This window comes from Ursus maritimus, unplaced genomic scaffold, assembly GCF_017311325.1.
Source record: "Ursus maritimus isolate PB19 unplaced genomic scaffold, ASM1731132v1 scaffold_12, whole genome shotgun sequence".
Lineage (NCBI taxonomy): Eukaryota > Metazoa > Chordata > Mammalia > Carnivora > Ursidae > Ursus > Ursus maritimus.
In genome coordinates, this window is record NW_024423564.1 from 32452267 (window position 1) to 32457109 (window position 4843).

The window sequence follows — 4843 nt, forward strand, 5'->3', positions numbered from 1 at the left end:
TTGTATACTATTCTGATTAAATTATTCTAGCGATTTTCAATAACACCTTGTGTGGAAGTGCACAAATTTTCCCTTTTTATTTATAGTTTTCTGTTCCAAATGGGACAGAGGGCAGAGAAAGAATTGGTTGCCCCATTACGATGGAGAAGTGCAGATTCTGTGTATGAATACATCCACTCACAGATAACCATCAACCCTTCTTGCCAATTCAATTCATTAAACATCAATGAGCCAGGTGCCCATCTAGGTTCAGTGGTGAAGACAAGGAGGAATAAAACATTTCTGCCCTCACTTATGGTCTAGTGAGGGGGACAAATAAGGATGTATGCAAATAGGAAGAGGAAGTGTAGAATCAGACTAGAGGTCTAACAATCTCAGAACGAAAACAGGAACGAGGAATTTAGTCATATCTCCCATCTCTGCCTTCAATTCCTTCTAGAACTCTCTGCTCTTGATATTTCTCCCTTGTTGCTTAAGTAAAGAAATCAATAGAGTACAAGTGAAAGTAGAAGAGCCTCTCACTCCAGCTTCTTGTCTTTCCCCCCTTTTTCCTTCCAAGTGCTTTTTCTGTTCTGTTTTGGTGCCCTCTGCTCTAACTTTTTGCGCTCCGGCCCCATCCCCTCTGCCACCACTTCACCTATAGGTAGGACCCTTTCCCCCAAGAATGTGTGATCAGCAAACACACCCATGCTCTGCGCTAGGCTCTAGAGACATAAAAATGAATCCAAACACTGTCTAGAGAGAGCTTGTTTACAGAACTCTCCAATTCCTAGGGATCTCTCTCACTTTCATATTATGTTCCTTTTTTATTTCTCCCACTCTCTCTCCTCAGACTATTTTTATTTCCATCTCAACTGCTGTTAGAGGCCTCCTATGAGAAGGAAATTATCTATAATGGAACAGGAACATTAAAAGCCTCAGTTTCCTTAGAAATTATTGAACTCATGAGGGGTTCACATTGGGTTTTGAATTTTGAGAACTAAGTTATAAGAAACTTTGCTTTTCTAACCAGATTATTTTAGCACTTGCCCTTTCTAGCTCTTCTTTAGATACTGTTTTTTAAATGCCTGGCTGCTAGGATTTTCTATAGGCTTCCATCAATGCCAGATTATGAAGGAATGCCTATCCAAGTTGCTAAACTTGAATTAAATATATCCAAAGTAGGAGGCCTAGAAGCAGTTGATACCCACATCACTGCACGGGCAAGCTTGAATGTGTATATGGGACAAGAAGTTGCGGAGATGACTCAACTGGCCTGTGTGATCTACTAGTGTGCAGCCCAAGTCCAAGGTAACACTAATAACAATTACCAGTTTTTGACCATCATTCATCTATTTATTCACATAAATATACTCTGAGCACTTACTATGCAGTAGGCACTAAGCTGGATGTTGGGATTTTAACAGTGCACAAGACAGACATTAATGCCTGCTTCATTGGAATTTTCAGAGTAGCTAGGAATATGGACAATCCAATATGCACAGTAATTCTTTTTTAAAAAAGGATTTATTTGTTTGTTTATTTATTTATTTGAGAGAAAGAGAGAGAGCACAAGCAGGGGGAGCTGCAGCCAGAGCAGGCAGAGGGAGAAGCAGGCTCCCCGCTGAGCAAGGAGCCCGATGTGGGACTCCATCCCAGGAGCCTGGGATCAAGACCTGAGCCAAAGGCAGACACTTAACCAACTGAGCCATCCAGGCGTCCCATGCACAGTAATTCTAATAAAGTGTCCTGTGTGATAGCACTCTCAATGCACCAAGCACTGGGCTCGGTGTTCATAACACCCTATGAGCTCAGCACTATTACTCTCCCCAGTTTACATATAAGGAAATTAAGACAAACTCACCCAAAATCACAGAGCTCTGAACTCAGGTCTCCATAACCAGAGTTCTTATCCACCACACTACACTGGTTCACACAAAATGGAAAGACGGCCCCATGCTTGACATCATAAACTGGCTGTTGTCAGCACTGGGAAAGAATAAAACGAAGCAACGTTAACAGCGTCTCGAGCTACTCAGCTGCAGGGAGCTCTCGTATGAGAATTAGGAATAAGATAACAACATGCTTTAGAAAGGTCATTCTCTATGACCCAGACCATTTTCTAATTCTAGGAGTGAAAGGAATCTCTGCAAAATGAATAAAAGTGATAAAAGAATTGTTTTTTTAAAAAGATTCTCACTCATTTTCACAAAGGCTGTATTCATATTTCCATGGCTTTGTCAGAAACTCAAGACTAAAAAGAAAAAATGATATAAAGACTAGCTCCCCTTCTTAAGAGGAAAAAAAGATAGATAGAGACAGAAGAGACTATACATGAAAGCACAGTTTAAAAAATTCTGTCTCCGGCCAAGGTCAGCAGACTGCCCAGATTCAGACAACCCCAACTGGAACCCAAAGTTTGTAAATGCCCCATATCTCACTCTGTCGGATATGATGGGACATATTTCTACAGCTGTTATTACCATTTGGTGGGTCAGAGAGAAGCAGCTATTCTTTGACTTTTCCTGGGAAGATTTTCTTTCACCAGCAGAAAAGGATAAAACTTAATTCTTGTAAAAAGAAGAGGTCTCAAGAAGGTGGATTTAAAAAACAATCCACTCTGGCAAAAATTGCTTCATAAAGAATTTTCTGCTACACACTTACTTGTAGTCTGTACATGATATCTTAAGATAGCCAGTGTATGGACTGCTTGTTGAAATGTTCAGATTCTGGTTCCAACTTCGGAATAACTAGGAGGGTCAATTTTTGCAAGTCATTTTACTTCCCTGGGCCTCAGTTTCCTTTTCTATAAAAGGAGAGTATTTAGACTTTGTACTTCCCCTTCCAGCTCAAATAATCTGTGATTATATTCCACGAACCCTTTTCTTAGTTACTTATCCTGATCGTCTTTCCAAAAGAAGCATTCCCATGGGAAACCAGACTCTCTGAGCATTTGTAATAAGTCATATTTACATCTGAGTATGCAGGCCACCTGGCTTTGATGACCTTCCTCATGCCAGGAGAAGTTTAAGATAGGGAAAAACTCAAGAGAAAACTAGTTAAAAATGCATTGTATAACTTCCTGACCTGGGAATATAATGAGGTTCATATTAACTAAAGGGAATCTATGTCATGAAGATAATATTTTTAATGTAATATGCTCTTTATACCTTTTACCTCTTCTTCTAACTTATGTTTCATAGCAGCCACTCTACACCTTGAGCACAAAGGAAGTAGAGAGTGAACTTCAGGCAGGAGGAAGTAATGATGTGTGTGTAGGTAGGGACAGAGGGAGGGTTCCTCCCACTCGACTGAAGAAGAAAGTTAAAATCTGTCCTACTAGCCCCCAGTGGACTGTGTGAAGCATAAGGGAACAGAGGTAAGAGAGAAATGATGGGACATGAATGCTGTGAACAATTCTTCTCAGCTAGTTCTTGAGAGTTAATCATTGGTGCAAAATGAGTTTCCATAAACTTAGTATCTTAGAATAACATGCATGTATTATATCACAGGTCCTCTGCTTACTGTCTTGCAAGGCAGCAATCAAGATGTCAACCAGCCTGTGTTCTCATGTGCAGGCAGGCTTCCAAACTCAGATTGTCGGCAGTTTTCATTGTCTTGTGGTTGTAAAACTCATGGCCCTTGCTTCTTATTGGCTGATGTCTGCTGGGCCCACAGACCCTAGAGGTCACCCACAGTTCCTAGAGTTCATCCACAGTTCTTGCCACATGGGCTTCACCAACATGGCGACTTCATCAAATCAGCAAGGGAAGTCCATAGAGTGAATCTACTAGCAAGATGGAGTCTTCTATAATATAATGTAATCACAGGACTGATACTGCATCCCTTTGCCATATTCTGTTTGGGAGAAGCAATCACAGGTCCCACCCATACTCAAGGGGAGGAGGAAGTGGGGAACACAGGGTCACCCTTGAGTCTGTTAGTCCTGACCAAAAACAGAGAGGCCCCTGTCCTCATCTGAATCTCTGAGGAAAGACTGTCTTGCAGAGTATTGCCCCTACCCCCATACCCAGCGATAGCCATATCACAGCAAAATCATGGGGTTAGGCTGAGAGAAGGCCTGAGCTGGTCTCCTGAAATCTCCTTCTTATATGGAAAGTATTCAGAAGTTCCTGGGTGCGCTAGAGAAGGAACTGGAAAGTAACTGACTTGCTGGATAGTCAGCTTACCAGAGCGGTCGTCAGGGTGGAGCAAAATGACCCTGCAGCCAAGGGAAGTCCAGGCCAGTAAGCACATGGGGGTCACAGCCAGACTTCAGAAGGCTATGTGGCACCAGGTGGGTGCTCTCAAAAGAGAGGCCCAACAGGCCATCACCAAACTGAGAGAAAAGAGGTCTGAAGTTTCCAGGAGCAGATGCCAGCTGGGCAAGCACTAACAATACAGGGAAGATACGAGATCCAGCAGGGCCAGTGTGGACTCCGAGAGCCCCCAAGAGCCTGCATGAAGATGTCTGGGACCATTCCTCTTTGCCATGGAGACAGAGTAAACTCCCCCATCTACCACCTTGAGGGGAAGGATTCCGAAAGCCTGAGCATTTACCTGAAAGAGATGGTTTTAAACCAAAAGGAGACTGACATATTGTTAATTGGCTCATTTAAAGTTCACATTTGTTTTCCTGCTACCTCAGGGCTGAAGGATCTTGAAGAAAATTCAGTCAGTTATGGAGAAATAAAGAAATTACATTTTCTTTGCACAATTGGATTTTGTGAGTAAATTTGTAATCTTGCTACACCTGCTATGTAACAGACACTACACACATATGTTTTCATAGAGTTCTCCTACAATCCTATAAGGTAAGTGTTATTATATTCCCATTTCACAAATGAAGTTGAAACTCTGAGAG